The sequence below is a fragment of the Balaenoptera acutorostrata genome, chromosome 7, assembly GCF_949987535.1.
Source record: "Balaenoptera acutorostrata chromosome 7, mBalAcu1.1, whole genome shotgun sequence".
NCBI lineage: Eukaryota > Metazoa > Chordata > Mammalia > Artiodactyla > Balaenopteridae > Balaenoptera > Balaenoptera acutorostrata.
The window spans coordinates 48212481-48235696 of NC_080070.1; the positions used below are offsets into that span (position 1 = coordinate 48212481).

General features: G+C 42.7%; 1 protein-coding gene and 1 long non-coding RNA gene across 3 annotated transcripts in view; one reads left to right on the top strand and one right to left on the bottom strand.

Annotated features, from left to right (window-relative positions):
* The window catches only part of WIPF3 (WAS/WASL interacting protein family member 3), an 86281-nt gene extending 77395 nt beyond the window's left edge, over positions 1-8886 (bottom strand). Inside the window, 1 exon segment of the mRNA XM_057550325.1 lies at positions 8755-8886. The gene's annotated coding sequence lies outside the window, so the exon portion shown is untranslated.
* Positions 8886-23216, top strand: part of LOC114235457 (uncharacterized) — a 154128-nt gene continuing 139797 nt past the window's right edge. For both annotated transcript variants that reach the window (XR_009008885.1, XR_003621628.2), the window contains exon 1: positions 8886-9909. This is a non-coding gene — a long non-coding RNA (uncharacterized LOC114235457). The remainder of the gene's footprint in view (positions 9910-23216) is intronic.

A 23216-nucleotide genomic window follows, 5' to 3' on the forward strand; every position in this document is an offset into this window, starting at 1 on the left:
GAGTATTAGAGTAAATGACAGCTTTAAGGAATACTGGAGACTTAAAATCTATTTCTGTGTCATTAAGAGGAAGTACAATTACATCTTTGGTCCTTTTTCTTGGTTCTACCATATGAGGAGAAAAAATGTCTCCGGTAATTATTTATGTCAGACACATAGCAAAGGAGCCAGCGTCATTTTTTACTATAAGTTTATTCCCTGGGCAGACATGGTTGATGATTTCATACTGATGTATGTGGTTGGGAGAGCTCTTTGTTAAACAATTCATTAACAAAAACAGTAGTTCACATGTACTAAGTGGATTCCCTGTGCTAGCAATTCTGATTGTTATTTACATAATTATCTTTCATTCCCCCAAACAACTCTGCACGAAAGATATTATTATCCCCATTTCACAGACGAGGAAACAAAGGCTCAAAGATGTGAAGTAACGGTCCAAGATTAAATAGCTGGGACGTGACACAGCCGCATCCAACCCAAGTGAGCTGCCCCTAAGCCTAGGCATTCTCCATTACTCTACCCAGCTTCTGAAAAGCATCTCAGCCTTTGCACAGTCTATGCAATGCAGAAAATACTTACTGAGCTTCTTCTACATGTTAGGCACTATGCTAGCCACTGACTAAACTATAAACATGAATAGCAGGTAATCAATAAATACTTGATGAATAAATAAATCTATAGATACATGGCGCCTGCCCACAAATGATAGCTTATAATACTTACATATTGAAAGTTACTATGTGCCAGGCACTTTGCTAGGAAAAGGCAGAAAAAAAGAAGAAAAAAAGAGGCAACAATAAAGCATATGGTATATAAAAAGCACAAAATAAGTTCCACTATATCAGTAACCACAATAACTATTGTTAAACAGATAATTAGCTTCTCTTACTAAAGGACAGAGATATTCAAATTGTTTTAAAAATTAACTATATCTCCTTTATGAGAAACGCAGCTAAAACAAAATGATGTTTAAACCTTTGAAAATAAAACAATGAAAACAATACCCAAGTAGACACTAAAAACTGGTGTAGAACCCTCATACTTTGCTGGTGGGAATGTAAAATGGTGCAGCCACTTTGGAAGAGTTTGTAAGTTCCTCAAAATGTTAAACAGAATTATCATAAGACTCAGTAATTCCACTCCAAGGTATCTATCCAAGAGAAATGAAAACATTTGCCCACACAAAAACTTATACATGAATGTTTATAGTAGCATTGCTCATTATAGCCAAAATGTAGAAACAACCCAAACGTCAATCAACTTATGAGTGGATAAAGAAACTGTAGTATGGGCCATGCAATGTAATATTATTCAACAATAAAAAGGAATGAAGGGGACTTCCCTGGTGGCGCAGTGGTTAAGAATCCGCCTGCCAATGCAGGGGAAATTGGTTTGAGCCCTGGTCCGGGAAGATCCCACATGCCGTGGAGCAACTAAGCCCGCGTGCCACAACTACTGAGCCTGTGCTCTAGAGCCCACATGCCACAACTACTGAGCCCACATGCCACAACTACTGAAGCCTGCACACCTAGAGCCTGTGCTCCTCAACAAGAGAAGCCACCGCAATAAGAAGCCTGCGCACCACAACGAAGAGTAGTCCCCGCTCGATGCAACTAGAGAAAGCCCGAGCGCAGCAACGAAGACCCAACCCAGCCATAAATAAATAAATTAATTAATTAATTAATTAAAGGAATGAAGTACTGATAGATGCTATAGCATGCATAAACCCAAAAGAGATTATGTTAAGTGAAAGAAGCCAGTCACAAAAGGTCACATACTGCATGATTCCACACATATAAAATTCCAGAATAGGTAAATCCATAGAAATAAAAAGTAGATTAGTGGTTGTCAGGGCTGAGGAGAGGGGGGATAGGAAGTGACTGCTAATGGGTTTCTTTCTGGGGTGATGAAAATGTTCTGGAATTAAGATGATGGTTATAGTTGTGTGACTCTGTGAATCTTCTAATAATCACTGAATTGCATACTTTAAAAGAGTGAATTTTATGGTATGTGAATTATACCCCAATAAGGCTGTTATTTTTTTTAAAAAAACTGGTGCAGCATGATTAATATCAGGCAAAATAGAATCCAGGGCAAAACATATTAATAGAAATATAAAGTGTTCTGGAAACATAAATGAAAAGGTAATTAACTGTTCCCATGGCTTATGGACCATGAAAAGCATAAGAGACCTCTGAGACAGGTCTTCTATGATTGAAGGGAGTGGGGAGGGGGTGAGCAAAGCTTTGCCACGTGGGAATGTCTGGGGTGTGTGGCAACCAGTCCCAGCAAGCATGGCGCTCACAGAACCAGGTTGAGCTTTAGTTTGTAAGCTTCTAAAGAAAGGAGAGATGTTAGACACTGGTGTTTTAAATACAGCACCCTGGGGGCATGAGTGGAAAATGAATTATAGGGCAATGAAGAAGCAGCAAATATGTAGACCAATTTGGGGATCCACATGAGCGAGGATGGATATTTATTTGAATTAGAGTAACGGCAATGGGACAGAGCCAAGGACGATAACAGTTTGGATGTCTGGGATGTGGGGAGAAGAAAGAGCCCAGGACAACCCCAAGGCTCCTTGCCAAGACAATCTAATATTAATTAAGGAAGGCAGGAGAAAATGTGTGGGTGTTGGGGGGTGGTGAATGGGCGGGGAGAAGTGAGTTTAATTTGAAGCATATGAGGTCCTTTTGGCAAACGGAAATTTAGATCTGAAATTTAGAAAAGAAGCAGGGCTGGTGACAGCGGTTTAGGAATCTACATAAGGCAATTGGGTGTGTTTCATCCTCTAATGCTAATTGTATGAAAAACTAGAAAAGTATAACATTTTAAATTACTGAGTCACTTCTGTAATTTCTAATTAAGTCAGGGACATGGCTAATAATGGAAGTTATGTCAGGTGGCTGATACTTCTAGCTGCCTACTCAATAACCATTTCCTCTTCTTCCTTAGAGCAAAATCCCTAATTAGAGAGAGGGGTGGTAGCTGCAGTTTACCCAGCTAAAAATATTTGACTTCTCAGACTCTTTACATTTTAGAGCAACATTGTGACACCATCCTGGCCAATGAGATGTCGTCAGAAGTAGTTGGGGAAGGCGTCACTTTCTATCTAAAAAGGCAAAACCTCCCTAATAGAAGGGCCCTCGCTCTTTAGCTATTTACACATTTCCTTTCTTCCTGCCTAAAGATGTAAGCCTAGAGATACAGCAGCCATCTTGTGACCATGAGGCAACTAGATTTAGGATGATGTCCTACATGGTGAAGATGGTGAAGCAGGGAAAGGCTGATTCTCTGATAGTACTGTTTGAGCTCCTGCATCACCCCTGGACTGCCTTTCTTGGGAGTCTAGCTCCACAAGACACTCTTGTATCTGTTTAAGCCAGATTCTGATGTGTGCATTGTTTTTGTTTTGTTTGTTTTGGCAGCTGAATGCAATCCTAACTGATACAAATCATATTTGGGCTAATGTATATGTAATGAGACTAAAAAGACATGACCATTATTTCAAGTACTAAAAAAAAGTTTAAAAATCAAATATCATTTATTCTTAATACCAAGAAGTACTGAAAGTATTAAGGGGCTTAAAAGGTAGTACAGAGCACTGGATATTTTATTCTTTTTCCAAACAGTGTGATAAAATCTGCAGCTAAAGGGAGATTATGGGACTACCAGTATTAAGAAAATTCATGAACACATCTATTAATGAGTTTATGTGCATGATGACACCCTTTGGACTTTTTCTGGATAAAGTAAACTGATCTGGCTCATTTATATAGCTTCAGCCAGAACAAATGTTCTTAAAGATGGGATTGTTCACCTGACTCTCACAAGAATTATAATCTTTGGAAGAATCTTTCTACTCTCGCAGGCACTCAGTAAGCATAGCTAAGGAAATAGCACATCCCCAAACCACAGTGTTCTGGCCCTTCACAGAAGAGCTTTTATTGGGCTGTGCTCTGAGAGTATGTCTCTGGAACGGCAGTCAATAACGTTGTAAGAAACACTTATTATTAACTTTTACCACAAAACTTCCATTGTCTTCATGGCAGGGACCATGTTGAAGACTTAGATCTCTATGGCAACAGTGACTGCTTTGAAGAACCGCCAGGAGAAAGCTATCCCAAGTTTCAGGACCAGGAAAAGCTGTGTAACTGATCTCATTTTATCTCATGGTCACTGTGGATTGGGTAACTATTTGTGTTTTCCTCTTTGTTTTGGTTACTGGGAAGCTCTGACAAATTTTTAATCCCATCTCCCAAAACTACACCAAACCTTATAGTAAACTCATCTTTAGAAATTACCTGCACCTTATAACATAGTCTTGTTCACTAAATTACCTTTGATTTTATCTTGCTTCCTTATCTGTGTGTTCTCTGTACCCCAGTTTCATTATTAATTTTATGTTGTTTACTCCTCAAATGCTTTATGGAACCAGAAACACTTAAGGCAAACAATTTTTAAAAGCATCAGATGATAATAATAATAAAAAATAGCTAATTTATTGAACATTACTATGAACCAAGCACAGTCCTAGGCACTGGACTTATTTTAAGTTAGTTACCCTAAATATGAGATAAGTAGTATTATTACTATGCCCACTTTACAGATGAGAAAACTGAGGCACAGAAAGGTGAAGTAATTGGTCCAAGGTCATACAACAAATAAATGATGAATGAAAGATTCCAACCCAGGTGTTTCAAATTACAACCGTTTTACAAAAGAAGAAATATTTAATTTCTAAAAGAAGCAGAGGCCTTCTGATCTTACAGGCTGAGCTTAGCGTCCTTCAGCTTTAAAGGAGATATCTACTATACATCTTGTCCATACAATCATGCCTGATGACCCATATTAACAGAGGGGAATGAGACAGTAAAAGTCAAAAGGACAGTTAATCCAAACTGACTTTTGACCTTTAAATATGAAGGTATTCATTCATTCACTCACTCATTCATTCACTACTCATCACATGCCACCCATGATGCAGCTGCTGGGAAGAGAGATGAAACAGATATAGTACCTGTCCTCCAGGAGCTCAGGGGCAATAAGGCAGAGTCAGACAGGTAAAGGGCACTTTGGGCTTATGAGTTGGCTGATAGCAGACCAGGGCAGGGTGTGGCATGATCATTCTGAGAACAGTTTAGCCCTTGGCCTCTCTGTCCATCTGATAATGGGAGTAAGAAAAATCAGCTCCCTTATAGGGCTGTTGGGTTGATTTCATATGTAGAAAGCTCTTAGCCTAGCCAGGCACAACAAGTATTCAGTATGAGGTAGCCTTTGGCTCTTAAGGCACTGTGGATGGCAGCCTGGGCACCTTGCTCTGACACACACCTGCACACACATGGACCCAAGTCCTCACAAGCTCCCTACTGCCTCCTCTTTGATACTCCCAGGAGCTGACAGGCTTACAGTCCATAGACAGGCCTGGCACTTCCTTTCTGGATGCCACCATCTCAAATTCAGTGTCTCACTGGAATACATCGCCCACAGAGGGTGAACATTCCTTCAAGATGCACTTGAAAATCTTTCACAGAGCCTGGCCCACATAATGCCCACCTGGCATTTTTGCCACATTTGCTCTGCTTCACTCTATCTCTTTGGCACTTCAGCACAGCAGTTCACCACACGATTCCCCTTCTGCAAAACGGGTCGGGTTCCTGCTTGGGCAGGCCTAAGGAAATACCCAACTAGAACGGCAAAGGGGAAGTTTCAAGTGCACTATTGGCTGAAGTCAGTGAGAAAACTTATGTGCTGCACCTGCTCCGCATCAGCTGGGAACCGTCCATCTCTTCGGTTTTGTGCGGTGGCTAAATAAGAAGTAATTAATCATTTTCTCACCAACCCTAACTCATATTTAATAGTTCCCTCTCGAAGTCTGTTTTGTCATGCTCTCAGTAGAGTCAGTCAAACATTATGACTCCTTTCTAAATATTCCAGCAGCCAGATGGCAAGAACACTAACTGTGACATGGCAAAACTCGCCTAAAGATAACTTTGTGATGCATAATCACGCTTGATGGCACTCAGCTGAGCAGATTCATCCAACTACCTCTTTACCTGCCCCACTTAATCCAGCTTCTTCAAACCAAAACTTTCTGATTCCAAGAACAAGACAAACATTCAACTCTGCAATGTGATATTAGCTGGTAAAACAAACACCATTCTACTCCTCCGGCTTCTGAATTTTAGGCAGAAGTATAAAATCACTAGAAGAACACACTTTAGGACATATTTCTCAAGATTTCTCTCTAGATAAAATATTCCTGTACCCTAAAGTTTCAAATATTTCTGCACCAAATGTAAGTATATTTACAACACGTTTGCTGGAAAACAAATTTCTGTCCTTCTGCTGAGTTATTTTTGTAGGTTTTTTTAAACATAAGCATTGATAAACATATATTTATAAATTCTAGAATGTAGGAAAGTTGACTGTTTTTCCCTAGTGAAAATCCTACATGTTCTCCTCTAGAGTAAATTACATTCTGGTTTCTCAGATCTTTTCTAGGTTATATTATTTATTTTGTGTGTGTATTTAAGTGACTGCAAAATCACAACCTGTACTGTATGATTTCTGAACAATAAATCTCCTAAAAACAGGGTTTCCAGGCTGGGCCAGCTGGCTTTCTCCTGTTCCTAAAACTGTATGTTCTTAGACACACACACACACTTCCTCCATCCCTTCCGCTGCTGGCTACCTTCAGTCTGTGACACAATCTCACACTCACAACTATATGAAAACAACAGAGGCTCCTGGAAAGGAACCAAAAGGGGGCACAGCAGGAAGCCAGCCTTCAAGTCTCTGTCACCCTGATGGCTCTGCCCTGATTCAGGTGGCCGAAAATTGCTTGTTTATGGTTGCATGTATAGAATTTGAAATCTGTGTACTCAGGTTCTTAACCCTGCTCCCCTGAGTAAGGCATTTAACCTCTGTGACCTTTTATTTTCTTGTCTGTAAAAAAAGGCACAATAACAATACTGTCCTTAAAGAACTGTGACTCATGTGAGGTGATTCGTGTAAAGGTATTTGGTAAGGCCCTCTGCAGTGTGTATTTCATTTCCCGTTATTGCTAAACTTTCTTTGCTCCCTGTTCTTATTTATTTATTTATTTTTCTGATTTGGTTTCTGTGGTTTTTAAATGTATCTCTAAAATTCATTGGCTGGAAAACTGCACTAATCTGTGTGCTACTACAATGAGTGGATTTTTAGCATTAAATTTTTATTTACTTTTTTTATTGAGGGAAAGCACAAGTGCACAAATCTCAAGGGAATAACTTCACAAATATCTATATGCGTACACCTGTGTTACCACTACTTAGGTCGAGGTAGGGAGCATTTCCGGCACCTGTGAAGCCTCCTTTTCTATCCAAGTCATTACCAGGCCCAAAGGCAACCCAACCCCTCTTCTAAGCTTCGTCCCCATTAATAGCTTTGCCTAAAATTTAAAAAAAAATTTTTTTGTTTTTCAGGGGAGGCTGGAGTCCCTGCGATAACTACTACTGCTGACCAGAAGAAATGTACTTCTCCTCCCTCTAAAGAGATAAAGATTCTGTAAAGGAGGAGAGAGGCACGAACTTTCTGAATCACACAGGTTATGCAGAACAAAGCCCTCATTCTGCAGTCAAGGACACCCCCAGGCTTGGAGAGGCGAAGTGATAGCCCACCTTCCTGCTGCAGAGTAACTTTCCTTCCAAACTGAGCCCGTCACGAAACAGCGCGAGCGTCGGGGCTGTTGTCGGCTCGTCCCAGCGCGCCAGAAGACCTCTCCCGGCCTCTCCCGGGAAAGAACTTCTTTCCAGGGAGCAGCGCGCACTGGGGCCCCACGCCGCCCCCGCTCCCGTCGCAGGCACACCCACGCGGCTGGCAAGCCACGCTCAGAAGGCGCTGTTCCTGCGAGCCAGTGCCCGCCTGCCCACGGGGACAGGGCTGGGTTCCCTGTCCTCCAGCCCCCACCCGGAGATTCGGAGTCCCCTCTCCCCCAGCCCTGCTCCCGCAACCCCGCTGCACCTCCGCCTCCGGTGTATACTGAGGGAAGCGGGGAACAGGCTCTGCCACCTTCTCCCTTATTCCTCCAAAGGAAACTTTAAAACCCATGCATGGCCAGATCTAAATCGCTGGAGCACAGACTACTGACCTCAGGGGCCTGGAGATGAGCACCGGGAAGGGAGTCCCGAGACCTGCGCTCTGGCCCCAGGTCAGTCACCACGAGCTGTGTGACCTTGCGTAAGTCACTTTACATCTCCGAGATTGGCTTCCTCACCGAGGGCTTCTGTATCCCCCAAGCCACCTTCAGTTCTGCAATTTCCTAGCTGCTCTTTACTTCGCTCCCGCTCATCCCGCGACAGCCCACTCCCCAGCGAGACCCCAGCCTTTTGTTCTGGGGGTGAAGTGGGGAAGGGAGGAAGGGAGAGCTTGGCGAAGACCAGGCCCGGGCGGCCTTGTCGCCAGGGGCCGCTCAACGGAGAGTCGGGTCGGGGGAAGTCACCAGGCAACCCCGCGGTGACCTCGTTCCCTCCGCGGTCCCGTTACGGCCGGGCCCTGGAGACGCCGCGCGGCGGGCAGCGGGCGGCAAGCTCCTGGGCAGCGCAGCGCAGCGCATCGCCCCGGGCTGGGGGCCCCCGGACACCCGCATGCGCGCACGCAGCACGCTGCCCCCGCCGGCGTTTCACTCCGCTCCGGGACGGCCCGAGCGCCCGCAGCTGCGGCTCGTCCCTCCTCCCTCAGGCACCGACCCGGGAACGCGCGCAGAGCCGCTACCTGCCGCTGGCCGTGCTGAGGACAGGACAGGATTCGTCTCTGGCCGACGTCCCCGCCGCCGCCGCCTCTAGGCTCCGGGCTCTGTCCCGCAGGGTCCGTGCTCCAGGCGGCGCCGCTGGGGCCAAGCTGCGCTCGGTGAGCGCCGCTCACTCCCCGGCCGCCAGCTCTGGGGCTGCCGGGACGCGGAGGCGGGGCCGTCGCCCCCACCTGCTCCTCCGGCTCCTGCCTGGGAGCCGCAGCCGGCCCGCGCGCAAGGACGCGGCCCGGGCGGGCGGGGTCGCTCTGGAACCCGGGAGGCGGGTCCTAGCCGCCGGGCGCGCCTCTGCCTGACGGAGTCCCAGGTCTAAGCTGAGGAGAGAGTCTAAGCTTGGGGCCCAAGGCTGGAGTTCCCCAGGTAGGAGGGGCTGTGATGCGAGCGACACCCGGCCCAGCACCGCCAGGCTGGGGACACTCCACTCCTTCATCAATTTATTCCAAAATATTTTGAACCCCTGCTGTGCTCCAGGCGGCGTCATAAGCGGTGGGGACAAAAGAACGAGATCGTCTCGTGCCCTTGCGGAGTTCACGGTGTAGAAAAGGAAACGACTAATGGACAACTACACTGCAGAGCCAAGAGGGAGCGGTCATAGAGGGGGCCCTGAACCAGACTTGGGGAGGTCAGGGAAGGCTTACTGGAGGAGCTGGTGGCTAAAAGAACTGAAGGATGTGCATGAATTATCCGGTTGGAGTGACCTGGGGAGGTAGATTGTCCCAGGTGGAGCCGAAGGGGAGAGGGAGCCGACAGTCTGAAAACTGAAGGGTCTGAGGAGCCGAAAGAACTTGGTATGGCCACACTTCACGTTCAGACCCCTGGAAAGATGCAGAAAGATTGTGTCTGAGGCTGGATGTATTCCACTAGGCGCATGATTGGTTGGTGAGGATTTGGTGAGGATTTCGAATCTCCCACGTGCTGCGCATTCCCGCTAGTGGAGGAGCTAAGAGGATACTCGTGGACCGTTCCCTGCAATTTACCTGAGCATCTGTGAGCCAGGCACTCTGCAGGACCCTTAGGATGTGCTGTGGAAGGAGGCAGTGTCTCTACGCAAAAGGAGCTACAAGTCTGCAGTGGGGGAGAGACCTGTACTCAGCGCTTGGATGAGGTGCATGGGAACACAGGTGAGAGAGCAGTTAATGCTGGTAGGGAGGGGGATCTCACACGTGGATAGCAAACTGTCTCCAGGTTCAGGTTATGTAGCAGCTGCTGTCAAGGTACGTTGCCCAAGCAGACCTTAGCTGGTTTCTTAATTACTAGTGTTTACAGGCTGACAATGTGTAGGCTTATATTTACAGCAAGGATAAATAATTCACTCCTGATGCTGTTCCCTTCTGTGTTGTCAAGAACATGGGCTTCTGTTTGACTTAGGTGAAGAAGGTGTAGTCAGTGGAAGCCAATGAGGTACTTGCTTCCCACCTGTTTGTCCTGTGCAACTCATGCCTTTCCTCCTTTAGAACCAAAATAAATGGGCATGGGCATGAAATCTGAAAAACTGTGCTCAACCTAAAATTCATAAACCGTTTTGCACAGGTGATCACTAAAAGAAAAACATCTGACACATTACCAGACAGTTTCCTTCTTGGGATCCCTAATGTGTATTCTCATTAAATACAAAACTACTAGTATTCTAATACAAAAGGAAGGAAAGATAAAATAGCAGAGAAGACATTTGCATGAGCCCAGAGTTCCCACCAGGTCTTCTGCTGAATGGCCCAAGCAGGAGTTAGTCGAATGGAAAGGCTGTTATCTTAAGAGATAGGTATGAGCTGGCGTGGATCAAATTATTTGTGCAAAAAGGCTACTGGTTGGGAAGGATGGAGAAATGGTGAGTGAGGAAAATATTTGGAAAGTGGAGACATTTGTGCTGAAAGCTTCAGGTGCCCAATGTCTCATATCCATGTGAAGTAACTGTGCCTTTGGTGCCTTGTTTTTTTTTTTGTTTTTTTTGTTTTTTTTAAATGTGAAATGGGACTTCTTTTTTTTTTTCTTAAGTATTTGTTTATTTATTTATCTATGGCTGTGTTGGGTCTTCGTTTCTGTGCGAGGGCTTTCTCTAGTTGTGGCAAGCGGGGGCCACTCTTCATCGCAGTGCGCGGGCCTCTCACTATCGCGGCCTCTCTTGTTGTGGAGCACAGGCTCCAGACGCGCAGGCTCAGTAATTGTGGCTCACGGGCCCAGCTGCTCCGCGGCACGTGGGATCTTCCCAGACCAGGGCTCGAACCCGTGTCGCCTGCATTGGCAGGCAGATTCTCAACCACTGCACCACCAGGGAAGCCCTGGTGCCTTGTTTTTATGGACATTAGAGAAGAATCCATTCCCCCTGGCTCCACCAGGATGTACATAACTACAGGACAGCACTAGCTATTCCAGGTGGATGATACAGGCATACCTTGGAGATATTGTGGGTTCAGTTCCAGAACACCGCAATAAAGCAAATATTGCACTAAAGTGAGTCACAAGAATTTTTTGGTTTCCAGTACATATGTTTACACTATACTGTACTCTATTAAGTGTGCAATAGCATTATATCTAAAAAATGTACACACCTTACTTTAAAAAAAACTTTATTGTAAAAAATATATGACTGACCATCATCTGATAAAGCAAGGTTGCCACAAACCTTCAATTTGTAAAAAAAAAAAAAAAAAGCAATATCTTCGAAGTGCAATAAAACGAGATATGCCTGTATTTGTTTAGTCACAAGTACTGTAAGTCACCTTCCCAATAGCCAAACCCTTTTCCCTTTCCTCGCTATAAACAGAACTGAGGATTATGATTGGTCCAATACTACCATGACAGTCCCATTCCTGATTTCCCAGTCTTTCTTGCAGCTAAGGAAGTCATTGACCCGGTTCTGGCCAATGAGTTGAAAGAGGGAGTTGGCTGGGGGGCTCCTGAGACCTCCTTTGCTGGCTCTGACTTTCCATTTTTCATGTTCTTTGTGCCTTGAACACAAATGAGATGGCTAGTGATGCTGCAACCAGATTACAACCAAGAGACAATGAACATGAGACCAAAAAGCCAATATAATCAGGATGGCAGAGTGGAAAATAGAGCAAGTGTGTATGGTACTTCTGGGCATTCAGACGAAATCCAGCAACAGCCCACCTCTGAACTTTTTATGTGAGAAAGATAGCCCTTGCTAGTTTAAGCCACCGAGACTGAGTTTTCTATTCCTTGTGGCCAAATGTATTTCTGATACCGTGGCCTGGTAAATGGCAAACATCTCTTCTCCTCCTGCTCACCAAATGCCTGCAATAGCTCACCTTTCACACTTTCTCCTTGTAAACTTGTATTTATATCTGCCTTGACTTATTAAGCTCTTCAGGAGAACAGCACTGTAGAAATCTTAAATGTTTTATACATGTATCCACATCCATTCCTCAAGAATTTGTAGAGCAGCTATTAGATGGTGATAATGTACTCGGTCTAGGGGTGCTAAAACGGATTCACAGCCCTGCCTCCAGGGAGCTGACAGCTTAGCAGAGGACACGGCTTGTAAATAGAGTATTACAGTTCCCTGGAGAGAGGGATAATACAGGAGAAGAAATGATGAACATTGCCTGATGGAGGGGAGAAGGGAGACAGTAATGCCTGAGCTGGGCTTTCGTGGATGAACTGGAGTTTCCCATCAGAAACTGGGGAAGGGAAGCCATTTCAGGGAAGAGAAAATCTGAAAGAGGTTGGTGGCCCAGGAGCCTCAAACTCCACATGTCTGAAATTGAACTCATGGTCTTCCTACTAAACCTGACCCATTCTTGGTGTTGCCCATCTCTCCATCCATCCAACCCAACCACCCAACAAACCCTCAGCTCCCTTTCCCTCATGGCACCTCCCCTCGGTGGATTTTGCCTCTTGGCCCCATCTGGTTCTACCCTTCCGAACCAATGCCACCTGCCACCAGAGCCTGTCACCTCTCTCCAGCACTTCCACAGTTGCCTCTTAGCTGGTCATTCTGCAACATGCTGCTTCTCTCTTCCAAACCAGTATTCACAGTGTGGCCAGAGATGGTCTTGAAACTCAAAGCTGATCTTAACTCCCATTATCTGTAATTTCGTTTTTTTTGCTTTGCTCTGATGATAATAACCAAGGTCCTGAGCTTTGTCTGAAGGCACTCACAGTCTACAGCATGACTTGCTCAGCCTTTTCCCTCTCCCTTGATCTCTTTACTCCAGTCGTGTTGGCCTGCTTTCAGATCCTTGAACAGGTAATATTCTTTATTGTCACTCGCCCTTTGCACATGCTTTTCCCTCTTTGAAGAGAACATCCCCAAAATGAACTCCTCATTGTTCAGATCTCAACTTAACTCAGCCATCACTTACCTGGAATTCGACAATGTCACCTTCCACTATAAGAGCTCATAATCCCATGTAACTTTCTATTGCAGCATTTATTACAGTTGTAATGATGCCATTATTGGTTTGATGATTTGATTAATGTCTGTCCCCCAGACTAGACCATGGTATCCATGACTTCAGGAACTATCTCTGTCTCTATTGTATCCTTATCTCACAGAACAGAGACTACTACATAGTAGGCACTCAACACACGTTTGTTGAGTTATGAAAGAAATGAACAAATGAGGCTTGGAGTCTTGAGCTAAGTATTTGAAAGTCTATGTATTTTTTAACTTTTAATATCAACCTGATTGAAAAGTAATTTATATATGAAAAAATGTACTCATTTTAAATGCCAACAAATATGTTCTCTGATGTAACCTCTACCCTTATCAAATATTTCAAAGACCCAAAAAGGTCCCTTGTGCCCCTTTGCAACTAGTCCCTACTCCCAGTCCCAGGTGACCACAGAACAATTATTGATTAGTTTTGTCTTTTCTAGAGCTCTGTATATTGAATATACATGATAAACTCTTTTTGTGTCTGGCTTTTTTGCTCAGCATAATGTATTTGAGGTTCATCTATGTGTTTTGTGTAATTTATTCCTGTTTATTGCTGGTTAGTATTTCACTGTATTTCACAATGCCAGTATTTGTTTATCCATTCACCTGTTGGTGGACATTTGGGTTGATTCCAGTTTTAGGCTGTTACAATTAAAGCTGCTTTGAATATTTGTGTATAAGTCTTTTTGTAGATAAATGTTTTTATTTCTTTTAGGTAAATACTTAGGAATATAGTTTTAAGAATCATTAGCATTTAAAGATAAAACCTTGGAATCACAATGAAAAACTACTTCACACCCACTAGGATGCCATAATTTTTAAAAAAGGAAAACAATAAGATGTGGAGAAGTTGGAACCCTCATACATTGATGGTGGGAATGTAAAATGGTGCAGCTGCTGCAGAAAACAGTTTGATGTTTCTTCAAAAAGTTAAACATAGAATTACCATAAGACCAAGAAATTCCAATCCTAGGCATATACTGAAAAAAATGGAACACAGGAGTTCGAATAAAACTTGGACCTGAAAGTTCATAGCAGCACTATTCACAATAGCCAAAAGGTGTAAACAACCCAAATGTCCATCAACAGATGAATGGGTAAACAAAATGTGATATATCCATATAATGGAATATTATTTGACAATAAAAAGGAATGAAATACTGATACATACTACAACATGGATGAGCATTGAAAACATTAGGCTAAGTGAAAGAAGCAGACACAAAAGGCTGCATATTGTTTAATTCCATTTATCTGAACTATCTAGAATAGGCAAATCCATGGAGACAGAAAACAGATTAGTGGTTTCCAGGGGCTAGGGGTGGGGGAAATGGAGCGTAGCTGATTAATGTGACCAGGGTTTCCAACTAGGGGGTAAAAATGTTCTGGAACCAAATAGTTGTAATGATTGCACAACATTGTGCATGTACTTAATGTACTTAATGCCATTGAATGGTATACTTTAACATGGTTAAAAGAGTAAATTTTATGCTATGTATACTTTACCACAATAATGATGATGATGATGATGGTAATAATAATAATAATAAAAGTTAAAACCGGACTTCCCTGGTGGCGCAGTGGTTAAGAATCCGCCTGCCAATGCAGGGGACACGGGTTCAAGCCCTGGTCCGGGAAGATCCCACATGCCACGGAGCAACTAAGCTCCTGCGCTGCAACTACTGAGCCTGCGCTCTAGAGCCTGCAAGCCACAACTACTGAAGCCTGTGCGCCTAGAGCCCGTGCTCTACAACAAGAGAAGCCACCACAATGAGAAGCCCGTGCACCGCAACAAAGAGTAGCCCCTGTGCGTCGCAACTAGAGAAAGCCCCGCGTGCAGCAACGAAGACCCAACACAGCCAAAAATAAATAAATTAATTAATTAATTTAAAAAAATAGGTACAACCTAGAGGGGTGTGAGGGTCTTGGGCAGTGGTTCCCACCCTCTGCAAAGACTGCTGCATCACCCCATGCATCACAAGCCCATAGCTGGCTGAGGGTGGGCCTACCTGTCAGGTAGAATTTAGCCATGGGTCTTCCGTGCAAGTTTCTGCCTAGGGAGGAGGCTTCACCTTGCTGAGAGTAAGAGTTAAGAGGCATGGCATTCTATCGCTTAACATCAGGCTGGGGCTGATTCCTGCAGGTTCCTGGGATGGCTGAGAAACGACTTCATGAACACAGCACAAAAAAAAAAGCAGGCAGTTCTATTTAAACAGCAACACTGTGCCAAAGAGTGCCCAAGGGAATAGTTTACTACCTGTGGATGCCGTTTAATCCCATCGTGCTGCCTCCCAAAATTCTACTGTTCTTCCAAAATGTGCTGTAAACACCCAAAGGTTGCAGTCTACCTTTCTTGCTTCCAGAGTAAGAATAGAGGAAGGTCGAGGCCCATGGAGAACACAGGATTTTACTGAACAGGCAGAGAAAGAGGATCCAACTCATGAAGGAAGAGGGAGAGAAGGGAAAAAGAGAGAGGAAAGAGCCTGGAGAGAAGGGGGTACAGAAACCAAGGAGAGAGAAGACGTGGCCGACAGCATCATGCTGCACGGAGGTCCCATTCAAGGGACAAGAAATGTGACAATGGGAGGTCATCGGTTACCCTAGCAATTGCAAGTTCAGTGCAGTAGAACAAGCAGAAGCCTGATCTTAGTGGGTTGAAGTATAAGAAGTTGCTGAGGGAGTATTGACCATACTTTGAGTGTGCATTATTTTTTCAGAAACTTCGACCAAGAAGAGGGGACAGAGGATTAAATCTAGAAGAGAAGAAAGAATCAAGGGAGAGTAGAGACTCTATCATATTGTAGGTTAAGAGAAAAGACCCAGTAGAGAAATGATTTCAAGATTTAGGCAAGTGAGGGAGTTGGAAATGTAGCAAGGTATTTTCTGAAGTACCTTTTTAGACTCATTCTTTGAGAAACTGAGAAGGGATTTGCTGAACAATATTTCACAAAGTTTTCAAAACCTTTAATTCTTCTAAGTACATAACATAAAATAGTATAAAAAACCTTGATCTTGGAGACAAAAGATGTGGATTCAAGCTATTATCAACTAGCTGTGTGATGTTCACTATTTCAATAGCTTGTTAGATCTTCAAAATCTTAATTCTTTCATCTGCAAAAAGGGGGCAGTGATTTCTGCCATGCCTCAGAGTCATTATCAGAATACCAAGAGGGGAATTCCATGAAATTCATAAAATTGAGAACACTTTGTTTTACTATTAGGGCCACAGAAATGTAAAGAACTTTACCTGTATTACTGTACCATATTTTAAATTAATCTGCACTCACTGGAAACAACAACTAAAAGAAAATTATTATTTATTTATTTTATTTTATTTTATTTCATTTTTAAGTCTTTTTATTAGTTATCTATTTTATACATATTAATGTATATATATATCAATCCCAGTCTTCCAATTCATCCCACCACCACTGCCCTGCCCCACTTTCCCCCCTTGGTGTCCATATGTTTGTTCTCCACATCTGTGTCTCTATTTCTGCCTTGCAAACTGGTTCATCTGTACCATTTTCCTAGATTCCACATATATGCGTTAATACATGATATTTGTTTTTCTCTTTCTGACTTATCTGACTCTGTATGACAGTCTCTAGGTCCATCCACGTCTCTACAAATGACCCAATTTTGCTCCTTTCTATGGCTGAGTAATATTCCATTGTATACATGTACCACATCGTCTTTATCCATTCATCTGTCGATGGGCATTTAGGTTGCTTTCATGACCTGGCTATTGTAAATAGTGCTGCAACGAACATTAGGGTGCATGTGTCTTTTTGAATTATGGTTTTCTCTGGGTATATGCCCAGTAGCGGGATTGCTGGGTCATGTGGTAATTCTATTTTTAGTTTTTTAAGGAACCTCCATACTGGCTGTATCAATTTACATTCCCACCAACAGTGCAACAGGGTTCCCTTTTCCTCACACCCTCTCCAGCATTTATTGTTTGTAGACTTTTTGATGATGGCCATTCTGACCGGTGTGAGGTGATACATCATTGCAGTTTTGATTTGCATTTCTCTAATAATTAGTGATGTTGAGCAGCTTTTCATGTGCTTCTTGGCCATCTGTATGTCTTCTTTGGAGAAATGTCTACTTAGGTCTTCTGCCCATTTTTTGATTGGGTTGTTTGTTTTTTTAATATTGAGCTGTATGAGCTGTTTATATATTTTGGAAATTAATCCTTTGTCCGTTGATTCGTTTGCAAATATTTTCTCCCATTCTGAGGGTTGTCTTTTCATCTTGTTTATAGTTTCCTTTGCTGTGCAAAAGCTTTTAAGTTTCATTAGGTCCCATTTGTTTATTTTTGCTTTTATTTCCATTACTCTAGGAGGTGGGTCAACAAAGATCTTGCAGTGATTTACGTCAAAGAGTGTTCTTCCTATGTTTTCCTCTAAGAGTTTTATAGTGTCCGGACTTACACTTAGGTCTTTAATCCATTGTGAGTTTATATTTGTGTATGGTGTTAGGGAGTGTTCTAATTTCATTCTTTTACATGTAGCTGTCCAGTTTTCCCAGCACCACTTTTTGAAGAGACTGTCTTTTCTTCATTGTATACCCTTGCCTCCTTTGTTACAGATTAGTTGACCATGGTGTGTGGGTTTATCTCTGGGCTTTCTATCCTGTTCCATTGATCTATATTTCTGTTTTTGTGCCAGTACCATGTCGTCTTGATTACTGTAGCTTTGTAGTATAGTCTGAAGTCAGGGAGTCTGATTCCTGCAGCTCCGTTTTTTTCCCTCAAGATTGATTTGGCTATTCGGGGTCTTTTGTATCTCCATACAAATTTTAAGATTTTTTGTTCTAGTTCTGTAAAAACTGCCATTGGTAATTTGATAGGGATTGCATTGAATCTGTAGATTGCTTTGGGTAATATAGTCATTTTCACATTATTGATTCTTCCAGTCCAAGAACATGGTACATCTCTCCATCTGTTTGTGTCAGCTTTGATTTCTTTCATCAGTGTCTTATAGTTTTCTGAATACAGGTCTTTTACCTCCTTAAGTAGGTTTATTCCTAGGTATTTTATTCTTTTTGTTGCAGTGGTGAATGGGATTGTTTCCTTAATTTCTCTTTCTGACCTTTTGTTGTTAGTGTATAGGAATGCAAGAGATTTCTTTGCATTAATTTTGTATCCTGCAACTTGTCCAAATTCATTGATTAGCTCTAGTAGTTTTCTGGTGACATCTTTAGGATTCTCTATGTATAGTATCATGTCATCTGCAAACAGTGACAGTTTTACTTCTTCTTTTCCAATTTGGATTCCTTTTATTTCTTTTTCTTCTCTGACTGCCGTGTCTAGGACTTCCAAAACTATGCTGAATAATAGTGGCAAGAGTGGACATCCTTGTCTCGTTCCTGATCTTAGAGGAAATGCTTTTAGTTTTTCACCATTGAGAATGATGTTTGCAGTGGGTTCATCATATATGGCCTTTATTATGTTGAGGTAGGTTCCCTCTATGCCCACTTTCTGGAGAGTTTTTATTCTAAATGGGTGTTGAATTTTGTCAAAAGCTTTTTCTGCATCTATTGAGATGATCATGTGGTTTTTATTCTTCAGTTTGTTAATATGGTGTATCACATTGATTGATTTGCCTATATTAAAGAATCCTTGCATCCCTGGGATAAATCCCACTTGATCATGGTGTATGATCCTTTTAATGTGTTGTTGGATTCTGTTTGCTAGTATTTTCTTGAGGATTTTTGCATCTATATTCATCAGTGATATTGGTCTGTAATTTTCTTTTTTTGTAGTGTCTTTGTCTGGTTTTGGTATCAGGGTGATGATGGCCTCATAGAATGAGTTCGGGAGTGTTGCTTCCTCTGCAATTTTTTGGAAGAGTTTGAGAAGGATGGGTGTTAGCTCTTCTCTAAATGTTTGATAGAATTCACCTGTGAAACCATCTGGTCCTGGACTTTTGTTTGTTGGAAGATTTTTAATCACAGTTTCAATTTCATTACTTGTGATTGGTCTTTTCATATTTTCTATTTCTTCCTGTTTCATTCTTGGAAGGTTATACCTTGCTAAGAATTTGTCCATTTCTTCCAGGTTGTCCATTTTATTGGCATAGTGTTGCTTGCAGTAGTCTCTTAGGATGCTTTGTATTTCTGCGGTGCCTGTTGTAACTTCTCCTTTTTCATTTCTAATTTTATTGATTAGAGTCCTCTCCCTCTTTTTCTTGATGAGTCTGGCTAATGGTTTATCAATTTTGTTTATCTTTTCAGAGAACCAGCTATTAGTTTTACTGATCTTTGCTATTATTTTCTTTGTTTCTATTTCATTTATTTCTGCTCTGATCTTTATGATTTCTTTCCTTCTACTAACTTTGGGTTTTGTTTGTTCTTCTTTCTTTAGTTCCTTTAGGTGTAAGGTTAGATTGTTTAGTTGAGATTTTTCTTGTTTCTTGAGGTAGGATTGTATTGCTATAAACTTCCTTCTTAGAACTGCTTTTGCTGCATCCCATAGGTTTTGGATTGTTGTGTATTCATTGTCATTTGTCTCTAGGTATTTTTTGATTTCTTCAGTGATCTCTTGGTTATTTAATAATGTATTGTTTAGCTTCCATGTGTTTGGGTTTTTTGCATTTTTTTCCTTGTAATTTCTTTCTAATCTCATAGTGTTGTGGTCAGAAAAGATGCTTGATATGATTTCAGTTTTCTTAAATTTACTGAGGCTTGATTTGTGACCCAAGATGTGATCTATCCTGGAGAATGTTCCGTGTGCACTTGAGAAGGAAGTGTATCCTGTTGTTTTGGATGGAATGTCCTATAAATATCAATGAAATCTATCTGGTCTATTGTGTCATTTAAAGCTTGTGTTTCCTTATTAATTTTCTATCTGGATGATCTGTCCATTGGTGTAAGTGAGGTGTTATTGTCCCCCACTATTATTGTGTTACTGTCAATTTCCTCTTTTATAGCTGTTAGCATTTGCCTATGTATTGAGGTGCTCCTATGTTGGGTGCATATATATTTATAATTGTTATATCTTCTTCTTGGATTGATCCCTTGATCATTATGTAGTGTCCTTCCTTGTCTCTTGTACCATTCTTTATTTTAAAGTCTATTTTATCTGATATGAGTATTCCTACTCCAGCTTTCTTTTGATTTCCATGTGCATGGAATATCTTTTTCCATCCCCTCACTTTCAGTCTGTATGTGTCCCTAGGTCTGAAGTGGGTCTCTTGTAGACAGCATATATATGGGTCTTGTATTTGTATCCATTCAGTGAGCTTGTGTCTTTTGGTTGGAGCATTTAATCCATTCACATTTAAGGTAATTATCGATATGTATGTTCCTATTACCATTTTCTTAATTGTTTTGGGTTTGTTTTTGGAGGTCCTTTTCTTCTCTTGTGTTTCCCTCTTAGAGAAGTTCCTTTAGCATTTGTTGTAAAGCTGGTTTGGTGGTGCTGAATTCTCTTAGCTTTTGCTTGTCTGTAAAGCTTTTGATTTCTCCATCAAATCTGAATGAGATCCTTGCCGGGTAGAGTAATCTTGGTTGTAGGTTCTTCCCTTTCATCATTTTAAATATACTGTGCCACTCCCTTCTGGCTTGTAGAGTTTCTGCTGAGAAATTAGCTGTTAACCTTATGGGAGTTCCCTTGTATGTTACTTGTCGTTTTTCCCTTGCTGCTTTTTTTTTTTTTAATTGTTTATTTATTTATTTATTTATGGCTGTGTTGGGTCTTCGTTTCTGTGCGAGGGCTTTCTCCAGTTGTGGCAAGCGGGGGCCACTCTTCATCATGGTGCGCGGGCCTCTCACCATCGCGGCCTCTCCTGTTGCGGAGCACAGGCTCCAGACGCTCAGGCTCAGCAATTGTGGCTCACGGGCCCAGTCGCTCCGCGGCATGTGGGATCTTCCCAGACCAGGGCTCGAACCCGTGTCCCCTGCATTGGCAGGCAGACTCTCAACCACTGCACCACCAGGGAAGCCCTCCCTTGCTGCTTTTAATAATTTTTCTTTGTCTTTAATTTTTGTCAATTTGATTAATGTGTCTCAGCATGTTTCTCCTTGGGTTTATCCTGCCTGGGAATCTCTGCGCTTCCTGGACTTGGGTGGCTATTTCCTTTCCCGTGTTAGGGAAGTTTCGACTATAATCTCTTCAGATATTTTCTCGGGTCCTTTCTCTCTCTCTTATCATTCTGGGACCCCTATAATGCGAATGTTGGTACATTTTATGTTGTCCCAGAGGTCTTCTTAGTCTGTCTTCATTTCTTTTCATTCTTTTTTCTTTATTCTGTTCCATGGCAGTGCTTTCCACCATTCTATCTTCCAGGTCACTTATCTGTTCTTCTGCCTCAATTATTCTGCTATTGACTCCTTCTAGTGTATTTTTCATCTCAGTTATTGTATTGTTCATCTCTGTTTGTTTGTTCTTTAATTCTTCTAGGTCTTTGTTAAACATTTCTTGCATCTTCTTGATCTTTGCCTCCATTCTTTTTCTGAGGTCCTGGATCATCTTCACTATCATTATTCTGAATTCTTTTTCTGGAAGGTTGCCTATCTCTACTTCATTTAGTTGTTTTTCTGGGGTTTTATCTTGTTCCTTGATCTGGTACATAGTCCTCTGCCTTTCATTTTGTCTGTCTTTCTGTGAATGTGGTTTTCATTCCACAGGCTGCAGGATTGTAGTTCTTTTTGCTTCTGCTGTCTGTCCTCTGGTGGATGAGGCTATCTAAGAGGCTTGTGCAAGCTTCCTGATGGGAGGGACTGGTGGTGGGTAGAGCTGGGTGTTGCTCTGGTGGGCAGAGCTCAGTAAAACTTTACTCTGCTTGTCTGCTGATGGGTGGGGCTGAGTTCCCTCCCTGTTGGTTGTTTGGCCTGAGGCGACCCAGCACTGGAGCATACAGGCTCTTTTGTGGGGCTAATGGCGGACTCCGGGAGGGCTCATGCCAAGGAGTACTTCCCAGAACTTCTGCCCAGTGTCGTTGTCCCCGTGGTGAGCCACAGCACCCCCCCGCCTCTGCAGGAGACCCTCCAACACTAGCAGGTAGGTCTGGTTCAGTCTCCTATGAGGTCACTGCTCCTTCCCCCTGGGTCCTGGTGTGCACACTACTTTGTGTGTGCCCTCCAAGAGTGGAGTCTCTGTTTCCCGCAGTCCTGTCAAAGTCCTGCAATCAAATCCCACTAGCCTTCAAATTCTGATTCTCTGGAATTCCTCCTCCTGTTGCTGGACCCCCAGGTTGGGAAGCCTGACGTGGGGCTCAAAACCTTCTCTCCAGTGGGTGGCCTTCTGTGGTATAATTGTTCTCCAGATTGTGAGTAGCCCACCCAGCGGTTATGGGATTTGATTTTCTTGTGATTGCCCCCCTCCTACTGTCTCAGTGTGGCTTCTCCTTTGTCTTTGGATGTGGGGTATCTTTTTTGGTGAGTTCCAGTGTCTTCCTGTTGATGATTGTTCAGCAGTTAGTTATGATTCCAGTGCTCTCGCAAGAGGGAGTGAGCACACGTCTTTCTACTCCACCATCTTCCACCCATGTCTGAAAATTATTATTTAAAATGAGAAATGTTACTGATAACTGTCCTCAGCTTTACAAACCCCCTTATGCGATTTCAGAGTATCTCCCTTTATCCACAAAAAAGGTCACCTTACTTTACACTATGGGTAAAAGGGACAGTTGATGTGGTGTAGGAAGAAGTGGGTAATGGACCTTCTGGGTCCCTCCTCACTTCTATCCAGATCTGTCACACTTCTATGTGATAGTTTTCTTCACCTGGCTTTGAAATTTTCTTCACCTGGCTTTTCTTGGCTCTTCTGTAGCCAATATGGTCCATTATCCTAAAGGCAAACTCTGCTTTCAGCTTCTTTGTTGAAATTATCGTCTGGGTTATAGTGATTACAATTTACCAAGGGCTTTCCCCAGTGTTGTTATAATGATCATCCTAACAAGCTATGGGTTTGGTCACCATATTTCAGATGATGAAATGGAAGCTCAGAAGTCAATGGGCTTGTGAAAGTCTCAGGGCTGGTGAGGAGTAGAATTGTGAATGGAAACTGATCTCATGTACAGG